This window comes from Phocoena sinus, chromosome 15 (assembly GCF_008692025.1).
Source record: "Phocoena sinus isolate mPhoSin1 chromosome 15, mPhoSin1.pri, whole genome shotgun sequence".
In the NCBI taxonomy this organism is placed as follows: domain Eukaryota; kingdom Metazoa; phylum Chordata; class Mammalia; order Artiodactyla; family Phocoenidae; genus Phocoena; species Phocoena sinus.
The window spans coordinates 23,280,361-23,308,284 of NC_045777.1; the positions used below are offsets into that span (position 1 = coordinate 23,280,361).

Genomic DNA, 27,924 nt, shown 5'->3' on the forward strand with positions numbered 1-27,924 from the left:
ACAGAATATGCTTCTGAATTATTAGGATTCTTCACATAAATCTTTTGTAATTAAAATGAAAGAAAAAGGGGGCTTCCCTGGTGGCGCAGTGGTTGAGAATCCACCTGCCAATGAAAGGGACATGGGTTCAAGCCCTGGTCCGGGAAGATCCCACATGCCGTGGAGCAACTAAGCCCGTGCGCCACGACTACTAAGCCTGCACTCTAGAGCCCACGAGCCACAACTACTGAAGCCCGTGCGCCTAGAGACCGTGCTCCACAACAAGAGAAGCCATCGCAATGAGAAGCCCGTGCACCGCAATGAAGAGTAGGCCCTGCTCGCCGCAACTAGAGAACACAACTAGAGAAAGCCCACGCACAGCAACAAAGACCCGACGCAGCCAAAAATAAATAAATTTATAAAAGTGGAAATGTGGCCTTAAATTCTGGTTTAAAAAAGAAAGAAAAAGTAAATATAATATTTAAAAAAAAAAAAGGTCTGTTTGGATCAGTCATTTACTTCCCACAGTACCTGCTGTAATGCCATTTCTGCCTGTTCTCTTCCAATCTGTATCTATGGTCAGACCTAATTTTATACCACTTTAATCTGAGTGCTTATAGTTTTATGGGTTTCTTTCTATTTAACATTCGTTGTATCAGAGGGACTTCCCTGGCGGTCCAGTGGTTAAGACTCCATTCCACTGCAGGGGGCACGGGTTCGATCCCTGGTCGGGGAACTAAGATCCCGCATGCTACATGGCGTGGCCAAAACAAACAAACAAAAAACTTCAATTGTATCAGAAATATTTCCACATTATTATATCATCATTATCACACAGCTAACATTCGTGGGTGCTTCATTGTATGCTAGAATGTGCTAGAATGCTAAGAATTTTACACGCCTAAAATCACTTAGTCTTCACGACAAGCTTAAAAGCAGGTACTTGGACAATCCATATTACAGATGGGGATGAACTGATTTGCCAAGACCTCACAGTCAGTAAGGACAGAAACTAGACTTAAACCCTGGTCTGTCCACAGTCCTCGCTGCGAACCTCTCCATCCTACTCCCCTCCCAGGTACTGAGTGGTGAGTGAGAAGAATGCAGCAAGTAGGGATGAGGAGACCCAGGTCCTGGGTCTTCCTACTTGCATGACCTTGGACAAGTCACTTCCCCTCTGCTTTGTCCACTCAATCAATTCTTTCACCAGACAAGCATTTGCAAATCACTTAGCCACACGCCGAAGACAGAACAATGAAGAAAACATGAACGCTGCCCTCAAAGAGATGAGAGCCTAGCCTGAATCTCTTCATGCATGGGAAGGCTCTAACCCCCGTCCCACCTCTGTCACAGGGACATGAAATGAAATGAAGAAAGGATGCAAAGGAGCTTCACAAGTGCACAACTCCATAAGTATTTCTGTGACTGTTCACGGCTGCATATTATTTTATCCACTGGATGTTCCCAAACGTTCTCAATCATCTTCCTATTGTCGGGCACTTAGTCCCAATTTGCTACTATTATGGGAGAAGTCTGATGGGGATTCATCCAAAGGAAATTATGCAAAAAGAAAAAAAAAAAAAAACCCAGATGCACAAAGACGCTGCACAACCTTTGGAATGACTGAAGGGAGACCAGTCCTTCATCTTAAACTCATGAGGCTGCAAACCAAATGCATGACCCCCACCCCAACCTGCTCCTCCCCCAACCACTCCAGGGGACATCTCAGTGCGGTTTCCACCTTCCTTCCTCGCCAGCCCTCGAGGTCCACAGTGCAGATTTTTTTTTTTTTTTGCGGGGGGTTGTTACGCGGGCCTCTCACTGCTGTGGCCTGTTCCGTTGCAGAGCACAGGCTCCGGACGCGCAGCCTCAGCGGCCATGGCTCACGGGCCCAGCTGCTCCGCGGCATGTGGGATCTTCCCAGACCGGGGCACGAACCCGTGTCCCCTGCATCGGCAGGCGGACTCTCAACCACTGCGCCACCAGAGAAGCCCCACAGTGCAGATGTTTTTCCTGCAAGGCCGAGCCCACCCGTTACTTATGGTCCTTACAGTTGCCAAAGGGACCTTCCCAGACGTGGTTCTGTCATGCCCCAAACGCGTGCCCCATGCAGACCAAACACCCGCAAAGGTTCCGGCAGCCTCCAGGCTCCTTGTCAAGTGGAAACACCTTTGTCTGACATTTGAGAGAGACTAAAGGGGGAGGGAACTGATGTTAGCTGTGCCCCTGTGGTGTGCCAGCACTGCTCTAGGTCCTTTACATAACAACCCTAATGTGGTCTCAGTCAGATAGGTGTGTTTGTCCACATTTGACAGATGAGGAAGCTGAGGCTCAGATCAGCTAAGTGATAGCCCGAGGGCACATGGCTAGTACACAGTGGAGCTGGGACTAGAGCTCAGGTCCGGCAGATTCCAGAGCTTTGACAAAGACCCAAACACAAGCTGACTCTGAGTCACCTCCCAGCACCCCCCAGCTCCCTGCACCATCGGCTGCATGCACACCAGACTGCCCATTCTTCAAAGACACCCCTACTTCCCTCCCCTCTGATTCAGGGGAGTGGGTGCCCTTACCCCCACAGCTATCAAAATCCCACTTGGCCTTTGGTGCCCAGCACAAAGGCCCCAATCTCCTTGAAGCCTCCCCTGATCACCAGAATAGGAATCCACGCTGAGATAGGCCACAGCACCTCCTTTACCTCCCCTGTGTCATGTCCGTGTCTCTCTAGGCTAGACTGGGAGACCCTTGAGGAGAGGATGCTTCCCCAGAGGCCATATATGACCTGCAGGAGGTACTCAGGGAATATTTTTCAAATTGAACAAAACTGAGTATGACCTCTGAGAAGAAATTGTGGGCAGCTCGCATTGCCATCAGGAATGTGGCTCTGACTCACACTGCTTAGATTTGAATCCTGGCTCCCCAACGACCGACCGAGCTGTGTGACCTTGAGCAACTGTCTTTTCTTGGCTAAGCCTCAGTTCTCTCAATCTGTAAAATGGGAGGAAGAAGAATTCCTACCTCAAAGGGTTTTGTGAAGATTGTATGAGTTAAGCCCTTAAAGCAGGTGCCTGGCATGTAGTAAGTGCTCGATAAATGTTGGCTGCGACTATTCTTACCCACAAGCCTCCCGCCCACAAAGGAAGCCATGCCAGCGTGCTCCCACCCCCACCGGCCCACCCACGCCCCATCCCCTCCCCTCAGGGCCTCCTCTTCACAGTCCCAGCTGGTGCCCCTGCATTCCCTCCCTTGCATTTTCTGGTCATTGGGTTCCTATCAAATGTGGCAGGGGTGAGTGTCAGGGCCAACCAGCCTCAGAGCCAACCAGTCTTCCCTCGTAGCCAATGGGAGCAGGGAGTCCAGAGCATTCCCCACTTCCGGGGGATCCTGGCCAGGAAGCAGAAAGCCACAGCCAACCCCTCTCTCAGGCTCCCAGCCAGTACCTCTCTGCCCCTACCCCTCAGGACCACAGGAGCACTCGGGCCACAGAGCCACTCTTGCCTCGCAATATCCAACACGTAGACCTCTCCACCTGGACCAGCCCTGGCACATCAGGTGTCTGGCTCTGCTGGACACCGGCCTGGTATTCCCAGACACTGCCCCAGGTACAATGCCATGGTAGAGAGAGGGGTTCTGGACTCAACCACACACTTTCCAGCTGTGTAACCTCAGGCAGGTAACTTGATCTCTCTGAGCCTTAGTTACTCATCTGTAAAAAGAAGATAATAATAGTACCTACTTGTCAGGGTTGCTGTGAGATAATGCAAAGCACTTACTGCCCCAGTGCATGGCATACAGTAAGTGCTCAATAAATGTCCTCACTCTGATTGTGTAATCATTGGTATTACTCCAGATAAAGATTATTATCCTTTTTTTTTTTTTTTTTTTTTTGCGGTACGTGGGCCTCTCACTGTTGTGGCCTCTCCCGTTGCGGAGCACAGGCTCCAGACGCGCAGTCTCAGCGGCCATGGCTCACGGGCGAAGCCGCTCCGTGGCATGTGGGATCTTCCCGGACCGGGGCACTAACCTGTGTCCCCCACATCGGCAGGCGGACTCTCAACCACTGCGCCACCAGGGAAGCCCCTATTATCCTTTTTTTATAAATGGGAACACAGAAGCCCAAGAGGCTCACAAGGACACCCATGCTGGAGCAAACACAGAGGCACCTCCTACCTCAGCCGGCCTAGTCAGGAGACCCTCTCTACTGCCCCCGCATGCTCAGACCCAGAACTTGCCTGGGCACCAGCATCCTCTTGGCTCTGCATACTCCCGAGAGGGACCAGGGCTACCAGCCACCTATGCCTCAGCCCTGGCCCATTATCTGTGAGGCAGCCTGACCTTTCTTTCCTTCTCACCTTTTGGGGGCAAGGGCTGGGAGACCAATGTAAGGCGCCTCCTAAGAGGCAGACTCAGGCTCCAGGCTATAATGCCCAGCGCATCAGAGTCCTGTGTATGGAACAGCCGCAGCAGCAGAGAAGCAGGCATTTGGGCTGCAAAAACCCCAAACCAGTTAGAAGAGCTGGGTACCTTAGTGCTGGCTCTCTCACCCAGTTGCCTGTGACCTTGGACAAGTCATTCTTCCTCTCTAGGCCTCATTCAACATTTCAATATTTACTGAGTGAGGACTACAGGACCAAGTATTCCACTCATGCCGGTTCTGGGAAGCAGTCCTCCATGAAGCTCACAGAACTGGGCCCAGGGAATGGCCATGTGGCCCAGGAAGGGTTTAATAGGAATAATGCCCCCTGCACTGATCTCCTTCTCCAGGATTGCCTTGAGGGGCCCCTCAAGGAACCATGCTCTGCACATACACAAATCTGGTACATGGGATCAGCAGGCAGGCATGACCTCAGACTGGCCAGCAGAAGCCAGCTTCATCTCTGCACGGAGCTGGCAGAGCCTCCCTGGGCCACAGTGGCTCAGAGAGGAGGCTGGCACAGGCCGCCACTGCCGCAGGCTCCATATGGAGGAATGGGTGGGCAGGCGGGCACACAGTCGCCTCTCTTCTCCACACCCTTGTCCGGGACAGGCAGCACCGCGATTCTTCCAGGAGCTTCTGAGGGCATCATTCGCGTCCCTAGCTCTCAACCCGGCCCAGCTGCTACTGAATCTGGAAGACTCCTAATGCTGGGAGGTGGTGGAGAGATAGAGCAGCTGAACCCCACAGGGCCTCAGAGAGGTCCTAAACCCAGCCCTCTTACACTCCCACCTCTGGGTGCAGAGGAGGCAGGAACACACGGCAGTGTCTCTCCCTCACCAATGCATTCTCAGAGCTCTGGGTGGGGAGGGGGTGGGGGTGGGAGCTGGGAAGCAAGGACCACGGCCAGTGCCGCAAAGGAGACCAGTATCCTCAGAACTCTTTCCTCATCCTTGTCCAGCCTCCTACGGTCCCCAGGGACCACCCCCAGCCATAGCCCTGCCAGACAGTGGCCTTAGGATCTGGTAAGTACCCTGATGGCTGTAGTCACTCGCCACCACAACCATGCCTGCCCCCAAGATCTCAGCCTCTTGGGGCCTTGGATGTCCCCAAGTGTGAAGGTGCCAGACACAACTGGGACCCACAAGTCCTCTCCCTCTAACGGGTAGGGGAAGCCTCTGGTCAGGACAACAACAGGCCAGAACCTCAGTGGTCCTAGGGCTAAGTTCTATCCCCCCAGATTTGGGAGACTCGGAAGGGAGGTGGGATAGGAAGTGAGCCCCGAGTGGGGAAAGGACTGTAACCAGAGGGTGAGGGTGAGGGCGAGAGCTCCCCAGCACCCCAATCTTCAGCCAAGAGACTGTCCTGCAGCATCGGAAGCCTGGACGGAGACGTCCGGAGCGCCCTCGGCCTCCACGGCGGCGGCACGAGTGGTCTCGGAGAACGGAGCGGGCCAGCCCAGCACCCAGCGCAATCGTTCATCCCTACAGCAAGCGTCAGCCCCCTCGCCTGCCCACCTCTCTCTCCAGGCCTCGGGGAGGCTGCAGACCTGGGAGGTAGGGAGGAACAGCAAGGACCTCCCCCGCACTGGTCGGAGGGCCAAGAGCCTGCAAACTCAGTTCCTACCGGTCGGTCCCGACCTCCCCCAGGGCTGGAGGCTGGGCCTCCGGGTATCGAGCCCCTAGCCCCCCGTGCCACCTGATCCCCCGCACGTGCCTACCTGGGTCTGGGGGTCCCCATCTCGGGCAGGCTGGGAGGGGGGCGTCCCCTCGGCTCCTGCGGGCCGGCAGGCCGCGGGGCGGGGCGGGCGCGCCGGGCCGCGTTGGGCTCTGCGGAGCAGCCTGGTCCGCGACACCCCCGCCCGCTGATGGATGCCGACTGCAGCAGCGGCGGCGGCGGCGGCGGCGGCGGCTCGGCGTGCGCCGGGGGCTGGGCACCGTGCCTATAGCCCCGGGCCTGGCGCCCGTCGCGCGGCCAGTCCCCGCCCCCGCCCGGCCTCTGCGCCCAGCCCTGGGGCAGCCGCCGCGCGCCTGCCTGCTCCCTCGCGGCGGCCCTGCCCCTGCCTCCGCCTCCTCCCTGCCGGTCTCCCTCTCCCTCTCTCTCAGGCTCCCAGGCCACCTCCTCCCGGGCGCTGCCACAGCGGCAGTTATCGGTCCACCGCGGGACTGTGCATCGACAGCCAAGCCCGGCGCCTCCGCTGACCCCACCCCGGCCTTGGACAGCCCCTGTCCACGCTCAGGCCAACCCCTGTTGGGGGCTCGGCGGGGGAGGAGGGGGGCGGAGGGGAGAGGAAGAGGAGAGGATCCCTGACTCAGAAGGGGTGACTCAGCCTCAGCCCACCGAGCCCAGCCGAATACCCTCACCTCCCCTGTAGCTCACAGCGCGGGTCAGAACTTCCCCGGGACTCAGCGCTCCTCCCCCACCGTGGAGGAGGTCTTGCAAATGTCTCCTGGGATCCCGTGTGTGTCTGTGTGCATTTGTTCATATGTGCTTCGGTGACAATGGCCATAAGTGTAACAGTGGGGAGTGGGCCCGTGTACAGATGTTTCTGGATGTGCATCCAGGCTCCAGGAAGGTGGGGTTGGGGGGTGGCCAACTGGCCTGTGGCACTGAGGTCCTGCCTCAAAACCAAGTGAAGCCCTGCTCCTCCCCTCCAGCAGCGCTGTCTCAGAAAGCCCTCCAGACCAACTTAGGAGATCCACAGTGAGGACCTCCAACGGCCTGGGTTCTAGTCCAGCTCTGTCATGGGTCAACCAGTACCTTTGGGCACACTGCTCTCCTGCTCTGGGCCTCACTTTGCCAACAGTGAAAAAAGGGGTGGATGTACCTATCTCTAGGGTTCCCAGTTTGTGGGGAAGTCCTGAGAGATGGTTGTGTAACCCACAACATGATCCCCAAAGATTTCTGCCCATGGGTCCGCATTTGCAGGCCACATGACCCCTACCCCCTAGCCAGCACCGCCACCATCCCAGGCATACACATCTATTCTTTCATTCTTCAAAGCATTCCTGAGGACCTACTATGTGCCAGCCACTGTTCTAGGCATTGCAGAATCCACCACGCTGGAAATTACAGAGGCCCAAAGCTGGGACGCCACCACCCCCTCCCCACGGCAGGCTGCATTTCCTTCGGTGTCAGCCTCACCAGTATCCATCTGAACTCCCACACTCCAGCAACAGGCAGCCCCCCCCCACTCTTCTCTCCCAAGGTGGATGCTCCGTCACAGTGACCTTCCACCCCAGGTCCTAGTACCAACCCTAGGGCCTCCACAGAACGAGGCTATGCCCTCTCCCCAGCCCCCCTCAGAGAACCCAAGATAGCAACCATGTCCCTTCTCCCCACCCCCAAATCAAGCCTTCTCTTCTCCAAGTTAAACGTCACGCACTCCTTCACCAAATGTTCCCAAGACACAGCTTCCGGTGCCTTCACCCTCTCTGCTGCCCACTAGGCTCAGGGGTGGTCAGAGAGCAGAGAGCTGAAGGAAACCAGATCCTCCCAGTCCTAGAGAACATGCCCTCCCTCCAGACAGGAGACAGGAAGATGGACAAACCAGCACAGGGCCAATTCCCAGAAGGACCAGAGTCCTGCTGGGCGGACTTCCCTGTAGATGTTCTCCTTTGCCTTTGGACTTTTTGCTCCCCAGCTTCCAAAATTCAGTTCTTCCCAGGAACTCCCCAGGCCCTCAGGAGTAAGGTCTTGGGCAAGTCACTTTGCCACTCTGGGGTGCTCTGCTTGAATTCAATTCACCACACATTTATTCAGATGAATGAGTGAAAGGACCAGCAAAACTTAGGAGTTACACCAGATGAACGTATTGTTTCATACACACATCTGCTAAGAGATTTCTGACTGCCTCCTCTGCTTGCCGCCTTTCCCTACCCTGGGTTCCTGTGGGCAACAGAGCTGCCCAGCCAGAGCCCTCCATTCCTCCTAGTTCAGCTCTCCTTCCCTCAACCCTCCTCCCCTTCCTTTCTCTCCCCAGGCAGGAGCCTTCCCCTCCCTCCCCTGGGGCAGGACCACTTTCCCACCCTCCTCAGCTAGATGGAGCCTCTCACTTTCCCAGAAGAATCCAGGCAACATTCCAAAAACCAAGGCAGAACATTCTTCTGGTTTTATACCCGAAGGGCCCAATTCCCTTCAGGTCAGTGGGACTACACAGAAAACTGGGCTTCTTCTACTGTTATCATTATTTCTCTATTATTATTATTGGCTAACATTTCTATTAGCACTTTCTAGTTTGCAAAGTACTTTCACGCTCCATCCTCACATCTTGTCACCCCCCCCCCCCGCATTTTATAAACAGGCGGGTCTGAGGTCCAGAGCGGTGAGTGACTTGTCCAAGGTCACACCTGCACAGTAACACTGACTCTCTGGACCAGACATCTTCCACTTCACCCCACAATAACCTTTTCCAGAGAAATCTGATTGTGGTGGGGAAGGGGGGTGGGGGAACTCTCTGAAGAACACACGGCCCCCTGTAGGCATCAGTTGAAATCACTTCCCCCGTTACTTGGCTGCCTTCATTCCCAGGGCAGGGAAACTGAGGCACAGGACCAACCCAGAACCACATCTTGTGAAAGCCCCCATGGAGAAATGCTAGGGTCCCAGGTGCAGGATGAGGAGCCTCCATCCCACCCCCTGTAAAGAGGGGCTCTTCTGAATTCGGCTTCCAGCCCTGGCTCTGCCACTTCTTTCTGTGTTACTTGGGTAGATGATTTGACCTCTCTGAGCTTCAGTTTTCTCACCTATAAAGTGGGAGAGATTCTTCCTGCCCTGCTTCTGTCGCTGAGTTGCTGTGATGGGTTAGCAGATGCTGGCGGAAGAGAAAGGACAGGACTCCTCATCCCCTCTCGGGTCTGCCTGGGAAGCAGGAGAAAGTCTTTCTTCTTAAATTTTAACTGGAGGGTACTTGATGGTGCAAAAGTGCTAGGATACAGGAAAGCCAGGAATAGGATGGAAGTGATGCTGTCCCTTGGCTGGGAAGGCAAAACACATGGTGTCCGCTACAGTCCCCCAAGGCCACTGGTGGGGCAGAGACCAAACAAAATACTCCAGCAGGCCCCTCCCACCCCTCCCCTTTTACCTTTCAGATGAGGAAACCAAGGCCCAGAGCAAAGCAGCACCTCGCCAAGGTCACCCCAGGTAGTCAGTGGTCTCACGACTCCCGGACACCAGGGGCCCCTTGATTCCTGGGTCGGCAGGGTGGGGTGGCAAGCACTCGTAGTGCAAGGATTTACTCTTTCATTCAGCAATCAGTGATGTGCACACTGAGCCTGGGGAAGGCAAGAGGAATTGGGTAGCCTCTGTCCTTGAATTCGCCGTCAGTCCAGTGGCGGAGAAAGGCACACAGACCCGCACATCAGAGGGTACTGTAAGATGAATCACCACCACTTTCTGAGTACGAGCTCTGAGCCTGGCCCCAGTCACACATTTGTTTAATCCTTAGACCAATTCTTTGGCATCGAAATTATTAACTCCTTTCATAGCTGGAGTCACTGAGGCTCGGGGTTAACGACTTCCCAAAGTTCACCCAGCTAATAAATGGCAGGGCCAGGGTGTGACTGCCAGATCTGCCTGATGCCAAGCACTGAGCTTCAACCCTTATGCTTTTCTCCCTGCCTCTAAGGCTCCGCTGACCCATCGGAGAGCCACTACTCACATACGGCTTCTGAGCCCTTGAAATGTGGCTCGTGCACGTTGAGATGTGCTGCAAGTGTAAAATTCACACTAGATTTTAAAGATTTCTTTTCTTAATTTATTATTTTAGGCCGCGCTGCACAGCATCACGTGGGATCCTAGTTCCCCGACCAGGTATTGAACCCGCATCCCCTGCAGTGGAAGCTCGGAGTCTTAACCACTGGACCGCCAGGGAAGTCCCTAGATTTTGAAGATTTAATAAAAGAAAGGTACTGTATCTCCTTAATAACTTTTGTATTGCAATGATAATAGTTTGGATGTATTAGGTTTAATAAAATATATCATTCGAATAATTTCATCTGTTTCTTTGGGCTTTTTTTTTTTTCACGTGGCTACCAGAAAATTTTAAATCACATATGTGGCTCGCATGTGTGGCTCACATATTTCTTTTGGTCAGCACGGGTATAGATTCTCTGAGGTCCTAGCCCAGCCCATGGGGCTCAGAAAAGGGTTCCTGCAGGAGGGGACACCTAAACCGAACTGGGTTAAAGGCAAGGTCATGGGGAGGAAGGTATGCCAGGGCAAGAGAGCTGCAGGGCCTCTGGCTCTGGCCCCAGAGGGCGGCCAGGCCTGGGTGGGCTGTGCTGCAGCCCAGGAGCTGAGAGCTGGGCCAGCTCGTGAAGGGAAGTTACCAAAGCCAAATTTTCCAGATCGGCGTGATCTACAGGCCTGGGAGGTTCTGCCTGACAGGGCCGCTCTCACTGATCTTTGGTGCTCTCTGGAAGGCCCTGCAGGGTAGCTGTGTCCGGGTGGAGGTGGAGGGATGGGCAGCAATGCCCACCTGACGGGGACCTCCCGGCTCCAGCTGCCCCTACCGCCTCTCCTTCAGTCTCCTCCAAGAAGCCTCCCAAAGCACTACAGTCCCCAGGGACCTCTCCGTGCCCTCAAACCTTCCAGCCCAGACCATGGAAACTACACACTCCTGCCTTCGGTCATACTCTGGCCTGGAATGATGATGAAGCTGCACAGGGGGTCACACAGCACGAAGCACTTTTCCATCCTTAGTGTGGTGAAGAGCCTGGGGGCAATGGTTACCTCCGGGGAGGGGGTCGGGGGCAGGGACAGGGGAGTTACATTAATAATACAGGAGCTGTGTGACCTTGGGCAGGGCCTAAACCTCTCTGAGGCTCAGTTCCCACCTCTGTACAATGGGGGTAATATCCGCACCACCTCTTCAAGCTCCCATGACATGAGAGAATACCCAGGAAGGGCTTAGCAGGCCCCTGCGGTACCCTCAGTCCCTCCAAAGCCTCCAAAGGTCACCTCTCCTCCAGGAAGTTCACCCTCCATGCCTCTGCCACCCAGTCTGTCCCTCCTCTAGCCTGCTGGGCCCACCACACATCTCTTGTCTCTACTTCTGAATTTGGAGTTCAGTTGTGATGAGGCTCTCTGACCTCTCCAACAAGACTGTAGTTTGTCAAAGATGGGAACCTTGCCTGTCCCTTCCTTTCCATCGCTCCTCCCCTTCTCCCTCTCCCGGCACTTCCCCCACAGCCAGGCCCCTGCACAGGGCTGCGCATCCCAGAGGCTCTCACAGCCCACTCTAGTGGCTTGAACACTTGGCCACTATCTTTGGCCGAAAACAGTGTGGGTCAGATGACTGTGCAGATTCTAAGGAGCTGGTCCCGCTCTGCTCCCTCGTGGGAAGAGCCTTCAGTGGCCACACATTCTCTGATGAAGCAACTCCAATCTCTCTGCCTGACTCTGCAGTCCTTCACGGCCTGGTCTCACCTGCCTCTTCAGCCTCATCCTCAGGGTCCCTGCGGGGAAGCTCAGTCAGACTCAATGGTTCTGGGCCCCCAGGGCACAGCGGTGCTGGCACTGCCTCTCTGCTTTTGCAGAGGTTCTTCTCTCTCCCTGGGCGACCCTCTTTCCCTTTCCCACGGTCATTCTTTCAGCCATCCTCCAGGAAGTCCTTCCTGATCCCCTCCCCTTTACAATAAGCCCTCCCAGCTAGAAGGAACCTCTTGGCCTCCCCCCTCCCCCCTACACTCTGCCCTCCAGCCCTGGGATGTGTGAATTGCTCCCCTCAGTGCCCAGCTCAAAATACGTGCATGGTGTGTGTCCCTGGGGACACACCGGCACTCTCAGAGCCAGAGGCCAGGGAGCAAGCCGGAGTCAGGAGTTCACCCAGGATGCCAGGACCCTGCCGACCCAAACTCCACCTCGGCTACATTTCTTAATGGATCTCCATGCTCCTGCTGCCCCTGGGAAATCAGCCCTCCCCTAAGACGTCTGGGAGCCATACTCCTGGGGCCTGAACATAAAAGATCTGGCCACGTTCCCACTGGATTCAGACATCCACCCAGCCTCCCATCGGGTGCCTGAAATGTCAGCTGAGGTTTGCATCATCACGGCATCACAGATTCCTTGCAGTCAGAAGAGACCTTAGAGAGGATCACACTGAGGCTGGGAGCAGCGGGAGGCAACAGGAGAAAGGCTATGTGTGTTTGTCTGTGGTCCCCTGTGCCAGAAGATGCTGCAGCGACACCATCAATCAACATCACCATCACAGAGAGCCTTTGGGACCCCTCTACGTGCTGGCACTGTGTCTAGCAATATGCGTACATTTTCCGTTTTTAATTTCTTACTTCTCTGTAAGGCAGAGATTATATATTCCACCTTGATTTTACAGGGGAGGAAATGAAGCTCACAGCAGATAAGCCATTAGTCCAAAGTCACACTGCTAGTAGGTGGGAGAACCAGGATTCAATTCTAGGTTTGCCTGATTCCACAGCTTGTTTGTCCACCATTAATCCTGCATACATTTGATTTAACACAAATTTACTCTAAAGATGCTGGCCATGTTTTAGTTCCTGTCTGGGAAGTAGTTACATAAATATGTGTAAACTTATGATCTGTGTACTTTTCTGCATTTATATTATAACTTCAATAAGGTTTTTTTTTTTTTAATGTTTTTGTCCCAGAGATGAATCTATGCTAGAGATTTTTGGGGTGTGAAATACTCTTAGTCTGAAGCTAGAAAGCTGGGTTTTGTTTTTTTTTCTTTTCAACCATCTTTCCATTTCAATAGGGACTGTCCTAAAGAACTCATAAACCCCCAAGCCAGACCAGCAAAATTTCACCTGCTGTCTGTCCGCTGCTCAGACTACAAACATTTTCTTGCACTTACATTCCCAGCCCAGGTGCCACGTAGCCAATATTCAACTTCCAGGAGCTGGCACTGCTCTGCAGTTTTTGCAATCCTCTCCTCATCCACCCATCTGCCCCAGACAGCTAGACCAGCCGCTGCATCACTGTTAATCCCCAGCTTCATGAAATGGCCAGGCAGCCACGTCTGGATGTTCCCATTTCCTCGCACCAGGCCAGGCTGGGCAGAGAGAAGCCGTCTGTGTATGTAAACCCAGGCTTCTGCTTGGGCGGCTCTTGCAGGACTCTCCTGGCCAACTGGGCCCTCTGTGGCTTTTATCTTCCTGCCCAAAATAACCATTAGCTTCAGTGGTCCTCTGGGCACAAATCAGACTCTCGTGAGAGCCTGTGGCAGCTTGAAGACAGGAAGGGCACGTTATCCATCTCTGTTTCCCCAAGGCACCAGGACAAAGGTTTGTGGGATTTATTGAACGCCTCTGTGTGCCTGGAGGGACCTGTGTTGGGGGCACGGGCTCACTAGAAAACGCGGTCACGTTCTCCAGAAGCTGAAAGTTTAAGGAAAGAGAGGAAACAACAAATCAGCCAACCGCAATAGAAGGCTAAAATACTAAAGGTTGTCAGAAAGGGAAAACAATGTTTTGGGAGTTCAGAGGGAAAAGAAATGAGAGAGGAGCAGGTGTCAAAGAAAGCTTCAAGGCAGAGGTAGCATTTAGGTTGAGCATTAAAGGCAGGCCAGAAGGACAGTCCAGACGGAGGAGATAGCATAAAACGAGACACAGGGTTGGGAAGTACAGGGGAGACTCAGGAAACTGGCTTTTTTTTTTTTTTTTGGCCGCACCTCGTGGCTTGCGGGATCTTAGTTCCCCAACCAGGGATTGAACCCAGGCCCTGGCGGTGAAAGCGACAAGTCCTAACCACTGGACTGCCAGGGAATTCCCAGGAAACTGGCCTTGAATGACCCAGAACCAAGGATGCCAAAGGTTGAGGCTGGGGCTGGAATGGCATATAGTGCCAATGGGAGCCTCAAATGGCACACCAAGGGTTTCCTGCACTGTCCAGCAAGTAGCCACACGTGATTATTTACATTTAAATTAGTTAAAATGGGATAAAATGTAAAAGTCATAGCCACGTGTGGTTGATGGTTACCATATTGGACAGTGCAGAACGTCTCCATCACCAAAGACAGTTCTACTGGACAGCGCCGGTACACACAGCAGAGAAACCAGAAGGCTTTGAGCAGAAGTACGACATGATCGGAGCTGGGCTTTAGGAAGATTAATTTGTCCCCGGTAAAGGGTAGGTACCTGGAGGTAAGAGAGGCCTGGACCCAGGGCAGGCATTGCAATAATCCAGGTGAGATCAATAACCACGTCTATTCCCTGGGTTTCCCTCTTCCTATCAGTGAGCAGGAAAGCAGAGAGCCATGGTTCTCAAAGTGTGGTCCCTGGAACAGCAGCATCACCCAGGAACTTCCCGGTATGCAAATCCTTGGGCCCTATCCCAGATCTACTAAGTCAGAAACTGGGGGTCAGAGCAGCAGCCTGTGCTTTTATCAGCCCTCTCCTGATTCTGATGCATGCTCCCGGCATAGAGGCTAGGAGCCCACTCTGGTTCCAGACTCTACACCTCTACACCCTGGAGTCAGAAGACCTGCCTCCATGTCTTGCATGTCTTGGCTCAGCTGTTTACTAGCTGTGCTTAATTCCTTTGTGCCTCAGTCTTATAAGGATTAAAGGAGTTAATACATGTATTTGTCTGAGAAGAGTGCCTGGCCTATAGGAAGTGCTCAATGAATGTTAATTATTATTATTATTTTTTTTTTTTTTTTTTGCGGTACGCAGGCCTCTCACTGCTGTGGCCTCTCCCATTGCGGAGCACAGGCTGCGGACGCGCAGGCTCAGCGGCCATGGCTCACGGGCCCAGCCGCTCCGCGGCATGTGGGATCTTCCCAGACCGGGGCACGAACCCGCGCCCCCTGCACCGGGAGGCGGACTCTCAACCACTGCGCCACCAGGGAAGCCCAATGTTAATTATTTTTAATCCTCATGGGCCACTTCATCTATACTCCTATGGTACAAAGTTGAATTCCTCCCACAGACAATGGACCAGCATCTGTCTCTACCTGCCTGTCCATCATACAATATTCCTAGGCCCACTCCCCATCCCACCATTTACTTTTCTCCAGGCCCAGAGTGCCAGTTCTTCTCCCGGAAGGCAGGGGCACTTCCTGTGTCAAGGGAGCATTTCCACCAGGTGAGAATGTCAAGGCAAAAGGGGCAGATTTAATGTCCTGAGCTAAGATGTCCCAGTAGGAAGCAGGTCAGGAGATGCCCCAGGAGTCTTCCCCTACAAGACCACCTGGGAATAGGATGTCTGGAGGTGAGCACCCAGCTGCCCACTGCCACTGAAAGCCTCAAGCCTTTTTCATTCGGATCCATGCCAGCCAAAAGGGCATAGGAAATGGTGCCTGGGGTTCTGTCAACTGCAGGTAGCTCAATCCTGACTCGGGGAGCTAGCCAGGGAGGACAGCGTCAATAAACCTGGTTTCTGATCTCGGCTGTGAGATCTCGGGCAGTCATTTTCCTCTTTGGATTCAATTTTCTTGCCTCTAATGTGAGGGTGTTGGACTAGTGTGTTCTTAACCTTTTATGGGTCATGGTTTCCTTTGAAAATGCAATAAAAACTGCAGAGCTTCTCCCAGAAAAATGCACATGGGCACACATCCAGACACACACACACACACACACACACACACACACACACACACACACACACCTTATTATGATTTCAAGCATCAAGAAACCTCATGAAACCCATGCATAGTTCACCCCTTGGGTCTGTGGACACTTGGTTAAGAAACCTTGGCTAGATGGTCACTAGTCATCATGATAAGAAGTCAGCTATATTTGTATCTAATTTAAAGGAAACCTATGTTAAAATTTTCACCAAAAAGATGAGATGTGAAATGGGCTTTCATAAGATTCAGTTGTTGATCGGCTAAATGCTATGCATCCCTCCAAGAGCCTACCTCCACCCTTGTCATTTGGCCTTGGCAGTCTCTCCACACTGTCCCCCCTGACTCAGCAGAGAGTGAGCACATAGTCCTGAAAGACACCCCTGCCCCACCAGCTGTCTCTGGCACTTCCCAAAGAGTAGACAGATTGTTCCCGGCCACGAGAAGGGAGAAAAGGAGGAGTCTGGCCTCTTGTTACCCCACCCCAAATCCTTGGCTCAGATGCCAATCACTAAAGACGCTCCAAGATGCCACCTCCAGCCCCTCCAAAACACACACACACAGCGCCACGCCCATGCCCTCCCTCGCACAGCCACAGCCAAGGGACTGCACTTCCAGACACTTGGTGGTGTGGCCACTTGGAACAGGTGAGGGTTATTTTTAAAGGCTGAGTGACAGGACGGGTGAGAGCCGTTCCACTCTGTCAGAGCTCCCGCTGCCACCACCAGCTCCGATGAATCACTACCCATTACGCGAATGTCCACGTCTGTCAGCATGGCCAGAGAGGCTGCATTGGCTTCTGGAACGAACGCCTTGGATTGGTGACCATGCTGATCACACCAGCATGAGCCCAGGATCACACCAGCGGCAAGACGCCCAGCCTGAGCTAGTGCAGCCGACCCAGACCGACAGCCTCTCCCAGCCCAGCCCAGCCCAGCCAGTGCCACCAGGCCACCAGGGGCCTCTCTCTGCACAAGTCCTTTTAGAGTGGCTGTTGATACCTCTTCCCCTGCCCAGTCTATCTGTAAGCCACCCTCTCCCACACCACTGCAATCTGGTTATGAATGGGCACCCAGTCAACCAGGCAGACTTGGATAGTGTCAATGCAGCCATCAACTGGTTTCATCTTTCTGGAGTAAAGGGGCCCTTGGCAGTGAGAGTGCAGAGTCCTAACCACTGGACCGCCAGGGAAGTCCCCTCTGGAGGGCACTTTGGAAAAATGCATGATAAGCCTTAAAAATGTGCATACCTTTTCATCCAGAAATACCTCTTCTATGAATTTATCTGTGAGACCAATGGATATACTCAAAGATGTAGCCATAAGAACATTTGTCTGTTGTATACAGGAGTCTTGTATACCAGAGTGAAGTGGAAATTTGGAATTAATATAAATGTCCAAAAATAGTGGGTATTTTATATAAATAGTGATAACACATATCCTGAAATACTATACAGCTGTTAAAATATAGTGTCATGGATCTATATGATTCTATGTAATAATGTTCATAACATAATGCAGAGTTTTTAAAGGCATATGGGACATGTGACCCAATTTCTATAAAGTATGTGCACGCATACATAGAAAAAAGAAAACTTGGAAGGAAATATTCAGAACATAATGTTCCCAGGGATTGTTTTATGATAGCGGAATTTCTTCTGTGCTTGTTTGGGTTTGGTTTTATTTCACTGTTCATTTTCTGCTGTGTGTATGTGTGTGGACATATATTATTTATATAAGAGAGGCAACAAGAAAGGCCCATAACCCTCAGCTCACTCACAGGTTCTGGCCTGAACCATCCTAGCCCTTCCTGGAATCTCAGCAAGAGCCCCCCCGCCTCTGCCACTTCAACCACCACCCTTATCAAGTCTCCCTCTGGCTTTGAAATTTGCTGCCTTCCTCAAGTTGCCCCCTGGGATTTCACTAACTGGGGGCCCCATCCAGCCATTGCCCAGAGTCCCCTGACACAGCCTCCACAGTGGAAGTCCCCTCCTCCAAGGCCCCCTGTTCATGAATCTCATGCAGACAGGGAGAGTCCAATCCCGGAGAGAGTGTCTCATTTTACAGTAAGAGAAATAATAATTATTATAATAAAGATAAGAGTGGTAGTGAACCTTCACATTTACACTTTGTCTTCCTTTTTATAGAGCACTTTATTATACACATTTCACTGAACCCTCCCAAAAGTTTGTGAGGCAGGCATTATTATACCCATTGTACAGATGAGGCCCAGCAAGTATAGCTGCACAACATTTGCCAAAGGTCACAGAGTGAGTCAGGATTCAAATGCAGGTCTGAGATTGACACAAAAGGAGTTAAATGGAAGAACTGAACAGGTTACCCTGAGCCCACTTCTAAGGAGCCGAATTCGACAGAGCCCCTCCGCCCAGCTGAGCTCACAGTTGCTATACCACCATCCCCTGCCCAGAACCCCATAAAGGCCCTTCTGGGGCCACATGCCCTGCATCTCCACACCAGTCCATCATTCCCTTCCAGCTCTGGCAACGGGTCCTTGCTGCCTCCTCGGGTCTCCTAGCAACGAGACACCCTGTGGCGCCTCTCTCTCCACCTCTGGGCTCTCCAGCTTGGGCCTGTCTCACTGAGGGAGGGGGCAGCCAGCAGGCTCCTCTCACAGGGGTTGTGGCACCCATGTGTGGTAGGGGCAGGGAGAGGAGGAGACGGCATCAGCCTGCATGGCCCCCACTCTGGGCCTGCTCCCAGCTCCACACTTGGGGCACTGGCTCTGGCTGTACTTCCCTGTTCTTGAGCTCCTGACTATCTGCCGACTGGGACAAAAAAAGAAGCTGAATCCTAGGGTTTGAATTCTGGTCAATTCCGATTTACTTTTGCATTTCTGAAATACATGGAATCTTCCCATCTGAATATTAATATTAAAAATAGCAGTAATAAGTACTAGTCACAAAAGAGTTACTTTATTCAGTGCTCAAAACCACCCCTGAGAAGCAGGAGCTAGCATCCCCATTTTACAGATGAGGAACCTGAGCTGAAATCTGCCTAAAGACACTCAGCTAAGGAATGAACGAGATTTGAACAAGTGTGTCTAACACCAAAGCGTATGCTCTGACCACCGTACCACGCCGCATCTCTTAGAATTCATCTGGTCCCACCCTCTTACCACACAGATAGGGAAACTGAGACCCAGAGAGGGGAAAGGATTTGTAATCATCCAGCATTTACTTATTTACTGAGCAACTACTGTGTGTGATGCATAGAGCTAGAAATGTGAATAATAAACTATTTCAATTCCACACTGTTGGATAGATGGGCAGTGACTATTTACTGAAAATTGTCAAAGCTGAGCAATGGGTTCATGGAAGTTCATTATAATATTCTCTCTAGTACTCTTCTGCATGTTTGAAATTTTCCATAATAAAAAAGTTTTTTTTTTAACATCTTTATTGGGGTATAATTGCTTTACAATGGTGTGTTAGTTTCTGCTTTATAACAAAGTGAATCAGTTATACATATACATATGTTCCCATATGTCTTCCCTCTTGCGTCTCCCTCCCTCCCACCCTCCCTATCCCACCCCTCCAGGCGGTCACAAAGCACTGAGCCAATATCCCTGTGCCATGCGGCTGCTTCCCACTAGCTATCTACCCCACGTTTGTCAGTGTATATATGTCCATGACTCTCTCTCGCCCTGTCACAGCTCACCCTTCCCCCTCCCCATATCCTCAAGTCCGTTCTCTAGTAGGTCTGCGTCTTTATTCCTGTCTTACCCCTAGGTTCTTCGTGACATTTTTTTTTTCTTAAATCCCATATATATGTGTTAGCATACGGTATTTGTCTTTTTCTTTCTGACTTACTCCACTCTGTATGACAGACTCTAGGTCTATCCACCTCATTACAAATAGCTCAATTTCGTTTCTTTTTATGGCTGAGTAATATTCCATTGTATATATGTGCCACATCTTCTTTATCCATTCATCCGATGATGGGCACTTAGGTTGTTTCCATCTCTGGGCTATTGTAAATAGAGCTGCAATGAACATTTTGGTACATGACTCTTTTTGAATTTTGGTTTTCTCAGGGAATAAAAAAGTTTTAAAAGGACTATAGAAATTGATTATAGATTGACTAAAGAAATTGGTTGATTAATATGTAAATTTTAATTGGGATTAATATGTAAATTTTAAGTCTAGATGGACTAGATAATCAGTAAATCACCCAAACTTGGGGATATTTTGCTCTGTTTGGTTTTTTTTAACCAGGCTGTCCCATTTTATAAATTTACTTATTTATTTATTTTTGGCTGCATTGGGCCTTCGTTGCTGCGTGCAGGCTTTCTCTAGTTGTAGTGAGCGGGGGCTACTCTTTGTTGCAGTGCGCGGGCTTCTCATTGCAGTGGCTTCTCTTGTTGCGGAGCACAGGCTCTAGGCACGTGGGCTTCAGTAGCTGTGGCACGCGGGCTCAGTAGTTGTGTCACGGGCTCTAGAGCGCAGGCTCAGTAGTTGTGGCGAACGGGCTTAGTTGCTCTGTGGCATGTGGGATCTTCCCGGACCAGGGCTCGAACCCGTGTGCCCTGCATTGGCAGGCGGATTCTTAGCCACTGCACCACCAGGGAAGTCTGCGCTGATTGTTTTGAAGTTCCGGAAAAGGCAAGTGTGCTGGAACCCACATCATAGCCTCTCTTTCTCCATCCTTCTGTAAAATTCTCTGCCTCTGTGTTGTTGCTAGGAAACCAGTGAGCCAGGAGAATTCCACTCTGACTGGCTGGGCCTTCTCTCTTCCCACACTGCCCCTTTGGGGGATACAGTGCCCCTGCCCCCAGGGGAACTGACCCTACCGGGCAGGTTCTCTGTGGATCCGCAACCACATGACGCAGAAGGAGATCCCATAGGCCACTGGGAGAGAGGCAGCTATAAATCCAGAGAACCATGATTAGAAAGCAAGTTACAGGCCTCTCTGCAGATTTCCAAGTCACAAAAACTTCTTAATAATCAGAGGGGCTTTACTCAAGTTGCTCAAAGTTTCCAGAGAGGGTGAACACAGTCTCGAGAGAGAATGAACACACACAAAGCAGGAGAATGACAATGTGAGCACGAACGAGAGAGAGAAACTACACAGCAGAGGCAGAAAACGTGATGGACAGGTGGAGAACAAGAGGCCACTGGGAGGCAGTACAGCACGATGATCAAGGACTGGCGGCAGGTCAGAGCTCCAAGCCCTGCTCCAGTGCTTCCCAGCTGGGAGACTGAGCAAATAAACTTCGCCTCTCTGAGCCTTTATTGCAAATTGCAGCCTCCGCTGCAAATTGTGGATAATTCTATCACTGGATTGTATTCACGATACAGAGTGAATGTAGGCACTGAATGACGCAAGACATGTCAAGTGCTTAACCCAGTTCCTGGCACATAGTAAGCACACAATAAACAGTGGCTTTCAAAATAAGTGCTGGGCTTCCCTGGTGGCGCAGTTGTTGAGAGTCCGCCTGCCAATGCAGGGGACACGGGTTCGTGCCCCGGTCCGGGAAGATCCCACATGCCGTGGAGCGGCTGGGCCCGTGAGCCATGGCCGCTGAGCCTGCACGTCCGGAGCCTGTGCTCCGCAACGGGAGAGGCCACAACAGTGAGAGGCCTGCGTACCGCAAAAAAAAAAAAAAAGTGCTAACCGTCTAATCCAGCAATTCCACTTCTACGTAAATTTACCCAAAAGAATCGAAAGCAGGGTCTCGAAGAGATGTTCGTACATCCATGTTCATAGTATTATTCACAAAAGCCAAGCGGTGGAAGCAACACAAGTGTCCGACAACAGATGAATGGATAAACAAAACGCAGTATATACATACAACGGAATATTCAACCTTAAGAAAAGAAAAGGACATTCTGACACATGCTACAACGTGGATGAACCTTGAGGACATTATGTTAAGTGAAATGAACCAATCACAAAGGACAAACACTGTATGATTCTACTTATATGATATATGTAGAGCAGTCAAAATCGTAGATACAGAAAGTAGAATGGTGGTTACAAGGAGCTGAGAGGAGAAAAGAATAGAATGTTATTGTTTGATGGGTATAGAGTTTCAGTTTTACAGGACAAAAGTTCTGGTGAGAGATGTGATGACGGCCGCAAAACAACGTGAACGTACCCGATGCTGCTGAGCTCTGCTCTTAAAGACGGTTAAGATGGTAAATTTTAGGTTATGAGCATTTCACCACAATAAAAAATGTTTAACAAAAAGTGCCAGTCTGAAAACCAAGGAAGAGAGTAAAAGACTAAGTGACCAAGTTAGAAAAAGAACTGAAAAAGTGAGAGTATAGTAATACAGAAATGGGGTGACCCAAAGAGGAAACACACACTTTGCATGCACACCCTTGTAAAGCCATTGAGCATAAGTGGAGGAATTTTCAGTAGGGACTTGCACCTCCAGGATGCTCAGGGCCTGCTCTCTATCCTCAATTCTGTCCCCACCGCGTGGTGCTTCTGGTCATCACTGGAGCACAGGCCTGTGGGAAAATTTAGCCTCATTCCTCCACCACTGCCCAGAATCCTCAGAGAAACAGGAAGAATCAAAGCCCAGAGGAAGTGAAGGAAGAAATAACGTGTAGAGATGGCAACTTCCAGGCAGCAGAGCAGCATGTGCAAAGGCCTTGAGCTATGTGCTACATGTGGGGAGCACTCCAGGGTGGCAGGACCCTCTGGTATAATAGAGGAAAGTGGGAAGGAGAGAGTGGGACAAATGGTAAAAGGCCTTTATGGACCACCGACCACATGCTGGGCATTGTCCTACATCATCATCTCAGTAACCTTTAATCTTAACAGGCAGGTATTAATGTTTTATGGAGAAAGAAATGCAAATTCAGACAGATAAAGTAACTTACCCAAGGAAACACAGATGGTAAACATAGACGGTAAACAGAGAGTAGGGATTTAAAAGCCAGCTGACTCCTAACCTCACGCTTTTTCCTTCAGCCCATGGGATACCAAGACATAAGACCAAGACCAGGGTTCTACAGTCAGAATCCCAAATCCCACTCTATCCTTCACTAGCTGTGTGATGTGGAGAAAATTACTCAACCTTCTGAGCGTCTGTTTCCTTAACTGTTAAGTGGGAATGACCAAGCACCTATGTCATATGGTTTTAAGAGAATCAAACATAATAACGCAAGAAAAGTGCTTTGCATGCGGTCATCCTAAGAAACACGAAGTAGCTTTTATTATTCATTATGCTTAGGCCTCTAGGCACTCGCCAGAGAAACCACACACAGACTTGCAGCCATTGTCTGTCCCTGGCTGAGTCTAGTGCAGTCTTTGGGGCAAAGGCAGAGGCCAGACCCAGACCCCAGAGAGAGCTAAGAGCCCAAGCTGGGCAGGAACCATGCAGGAGCATCAGGAAATGACCTCCTACACTGTGTTCTTGACTCCGTGGTCCACCTAAGTGGCTCTGCAGACGCTCCGTGGGATGAAACCTGAGCAGTCTCCGTTCTCACAGGACTGGACATAATAGAAACTACCAGGGCTGCCAACTCACCTACCCACTGGCCTACACCATGGGCTGACCCCCACCCCACGGCAACTTCCGGAACCAGGTGACCTACGGTTGCAGAGCCTCAACACCAGGAAGGCCTTTGGAGACCATCTAATTCCATCCCTCGTCATACAGATGGGAACACTGAAGCCTGGAGATAAGTGGGAACCTGCTTAAGGCCATAATGTGAGCCAGTGGCAAAGCTGGAACACAACCCTGAGGCACCTGTCTCCCTGTTCTACTGGAGTTTCCTATTTTGCCTTCCCTATTTTTTTGTTGTGTCAACTTTGTTTAAATATTAAAATTTCAAGAGGTTTAGTCACCCCGATAAGCCTAACTCTGGGGTGTTCGCTTCATGGGAAAGGCAAGAACTTTGGGGACAGATATATCTGGGTGCAAAGCCCCGCTCCACCACTTCCCAGCTGAATGGGAGGGCAGCAGCTAAGAGCAGAGCTTACAGTCCTAGCTCTGCCACTTCCTGGTGGGTAAGTCCCTATACAATCATTGCTTCCATTTCCTCTTCTGTAAAGCCTCCCTCATACAGTCATTTGAATATAGAATGAGAAAAATATTAAGAAAGGACCTGGGGCTTCCCTGGTGGTGCAGTGGTTGAGAGTCCGCCTGCCGATGCAGGGGACACGGGTTCGTGCCCTCGTCCGGGAAGATCCCACATGCCGTGGAGTGGCCGGGCCCGTGAGCCATGGCCGCGGAGCCTGTGCGTCTGGAGCCTGTGCTCCGCAGCAGGAGAGGCTGTGGCAGTGACAGGCCCGTGTACCGAAAAAAAAAAAAAAAAAGAAAGGATCTGGTACAGTGCTTGCTCAATAAATGACGTCTCTTGTTAGTTCTGCGATCTTTAATGCTATGATTGGAGCATGTTGCCAGCAGATAGCAAGAAGGTACCTCCGTCTCAAAGCTCTTGCTCTCTCAGCTCCCCTCATGGAATCATGAAATGTTAAAGCTGGCAAGGGCCCCATTTTACAGGTAAGTCGAGACCCAGAGGGAAATGACTAGCTCAAGGCCATGGAGCAAGTTAATGAGAACGTTGAAAGAGAGCCCAGATCTCCTGACTCCTATGGACTTAATTCCATAATCACGAGCTCTTACTCTCCAGGCAGCTGTGTTTGTGTGTGGATTTGGGGGAAAGGGAGGATGGTCTTTTAGACCCCAAATACCAAAGTATAGCTGGCTTCAGCCAGAGTGGAACTAGAGCAGCAACTCTGGCATCATAGAAGGGCAGAAGCAAGGCGGGGTTCCGTGCTGGCGGACCAGGCCAGCTTGGCCAGCGAAAGTGGCACTATAGGCACAGCTCGGAGTCCTCTCACCAGTTACAGAATAAAGTAATTACGGGATTAGGGATAAAATTAGTCACTTGTGTAATTATTTTGCTTAGAACAAGAACAGAAAGGGCTTTTTTAAAGAGCTGTTCCTTGGCCCCTCCCAAGAGTATCGCTGCAGAGACGCAGATGAGTGACCAACCACACACACAAACACATATACACATGGCAGTGATGGCGCTTTCTGGACGGGGCTGCTTGGCTTCCTGTGCCTCACAGCAGGCCCACACCTATCAGTGAAGGCCAGGGGCTACATTCTCTGATGCTTACATTGTGGAACACCTTTGTCACATTGCAGGAGGGTACACTGCCTCCCCTCAGGGGCCTCCACCACAGAGAACCTGGTGATACGGTCTCTTAGGCCCCTCCCCAACTGCACCATAATTAGATCTGGGTTCCCCTGACCTTTCCTCCATCGTGGAGATTGGTGGTACAATTCCAGCGGTACCTGGGGGTCCGCTAATCCAGAGATGCCTCCAGAATTGGCCACTCTGGTAGGCAGAATAATGGCCCCCGCAATGATGACCACATCTTACTCCCTAGAATCTGTGAATATATTACTTCAGATAGCAGAAGGGACTTTGTACGTGTGATTAGGTTAATAATTTGGGGATGGGTAGATTATCCTGGATTATCCAAGTGGGTCCAATGCAACCACAGGGTCCTTATAAGTAAAAGAGGGAAGCGATGGAGTGTCAGAGAAGGTGTGACAATGGAAGCAGAGGTTGGAATGATGCCATTACTAGAAGGGGGCCACAAGCCAAGGAATGTGGGTGGCCTGTAGAAGCTGGAAAGGGCAAGGTACGGATTCACCCCTGGAGCCTCTACAAAGAACACAACCCTGTCGACACCTTGATTTTAGCCCCATAAGGTCCACTTTCAGACTTCTGACCTCCAGAACTATAAGGTAATAAATTCAGGTTGTTTTAAGCCATCGCTTCCCTGGCAATTTGTTACAACAGCAACAGAAAATTAATACAGCCTTGGGACTTCCCTGGCGGTCCAATGGGTAAGACTTTGCGTTCCAATGCAGGGCATGTGGGTTGGACCCCTCGTTGGGGAGCTAAGATCCCACACGCCTGTGGCCAAAAAACCAAAATATAAAACAGAAGCAATGTTGTAACAAATTCAATAAAGACTGTAAAAATGGTCCACATAAAAAAAAAAAAAAACCTTAAAAAAAAAAAGAAAATTAACATAGCCTTGGAGCCCACTTTTCCCTCCAGGATTGAAACCCTCCATGAAATTTTCTCCTCATGGGCCAGCCAGGGAGATTCCTAGGGCCAGAACATACCCTGAATCACCTCTAGGGAATAGGCCAGAGAGACACCTTTGGTGGAAACAGCACTCCAGAAAAACGGATGGTTCTGGGAGGAAAGGGAGACACTACCTTACAGCTACGCTCAGACTCAGCCCCTCGACCACATTCTCCAACAAAGGGACACATCCCCATAAGGCAGACCATCTGCAGGGGTAGGCTGGCTTCAGGGAAAGAGACTTCCCGGAAAGCAGAAGCCTGAGTGCTGGCCTCAGCTCAGTCTGAGTCACTAGGTAGCTTCCTCTCTCTGAGCCACTGTCACCCTGGCTCCGCATCTATCAAGTGCCAGGCTGTGTGCTTCCACACTTTACACGGATTGAAAAGGCCCCACGATGACCTTGCGAGGCGGTCACTCCCATCATGCCCATTTTACAGCCGAGGAAACAGTCAAGCAGGTCAAGCGGGGAGCATGGTCTGAACCTAGGCAGCCTCACTTCACAGCCCTATTCTGCCCCCATCGTAGAGTGAATGAGGGGCTGGACACCAGGAACAGGCTCTTCAGACCTGAAAGGAATCCAAAGCGATTCCTGTTCCATCACCCTGGACACTGGGGCTGTAAAGTGGCACAGCAGATGGGCAAGATTTACTGAGCGCCTGAAAGGCATCCACAGCCTTTGACCCAGAATTCCCCTTCTGGGACCCCACCCTCAGAGACATCATCTGAAATGAAGAAAAAACACTTTTAGGCAATGTTCATTGCCATGTTATTTACAAGAGAATAAACTGGAAACAACCTGACTATCCATCAACAGGAAAAGGGGTGAATGGATCACGTATTTAACGGAATCCTCCGTAATGACACCGAAGGCGGTTCCGCATCCACCGTTAAGTGAAAACCACAGGACAGCCCTGAAGATGAACTGGGGAGGACGATGACTGTGTAAAAAAAGAGCTGGAAGGAAACCAAACTCTCCGCAATACTCAGGAGTCACTTTTTTCCTCTTCCTGTTTTCCAAAATCTCTGTACTGTTATTACTTTGCTCATTTTTTTAAAAAAAGGGATTATTAAAAAACAAAAAACTGCAATGGAGCCCTGAGGACGCCACACACTGAGCAGTCAAGGAGAGGAGGGGGAACAGGCAAATTCGAGCTGGCCAGGGAGGTAGTGGGGAAGCTGGAAAGAAGGGCGTGGTGTCACGGAGATGAGGGAAGAGAAGGAAGTGGGGATCACCGGGAGGCACCTGGGAGGCGCTGGTGACCAGATGCTCATCCCTATGACCCCAACAGCATTCACAAGGCAACCCAGGCACCAGGAAGAATCAGTCATCGACCCGCACATGTTCCCCACTGAGGAGTCTCAGAGTGGCCCGTGTCCCAGGAGCAGGACTTCCAGTGGAAACCAGGCACCCAGGAGAAGCAGTGACGCGCTGCCCCACAGCCAATCACTCCCAGCCCAGGCCCAGCAAAGCAGAGGAGGCTTCAGGTAGAAGAGCCCGGTCAGGAGTTTCTTTGTCTTCAGGACAAGGCACTCCTGGTCCACAGCCACACACCAATTCTGCCACCTGTTTCCGTGGGGACCACACTCTACACAAGCACATACACGGGTGCACTTGCACGCGCACACACACACACACACACACACACACTCACTCACTTCTTGGGCCTTTCCTCAGCCTCTTTGAGACCCATCCTGTAGATGTTGCGCCTCCTTGGTGTAAGCAGACACCCAGCATGTCCAGAGTCACACCACCAGCCTGCCTTCTTTGCCTGAGAAGCCCCTTCCTCTGTCCACCCACCTCATCACAGAGCCCGGCAGACCTGAGCAGAGGAGGGAAGGGCCCCCAGCAGCATGCGTATCCCACTTCACTGTCCCATCCCAGCCTCCCACCACACCCAGCCCAGGC

The 27,924-nt window shown here is 51.4% G+C and overlaps 1 protein-coding gene across 16 annotated transcripts in view; it reads right to left on the minus strand.

The window, feature by feature from the left end:
• The window catches only part of EPB41L1 (erythrocyte membrane protein band 4.1 like 1), a 128,033-nt gene that overhangs the window by 66,724 nt on the left and 33,385 nt on the right, over positions 1–27,924 (minus strand). The window contains exon 1 of one of the 16 annotated variants that reach the window (XM_032605261.1): positions 6,754–6,772. The exons of 13 other annotated variants lie outside the window; for them this stretch is intronic. The gene's annotated coding sequence lies outside the window, so the exon portion shown is untranslated. Of the gene's footprint in view, positions 1–6,110; positions 6,307–6,753; positions 6,773–27,924 lie in introns of those variants that run through there. 2 more of the 16 variants (XM_032605260.1, XM_032605263.1) reach the window with 2 other exon arrangements.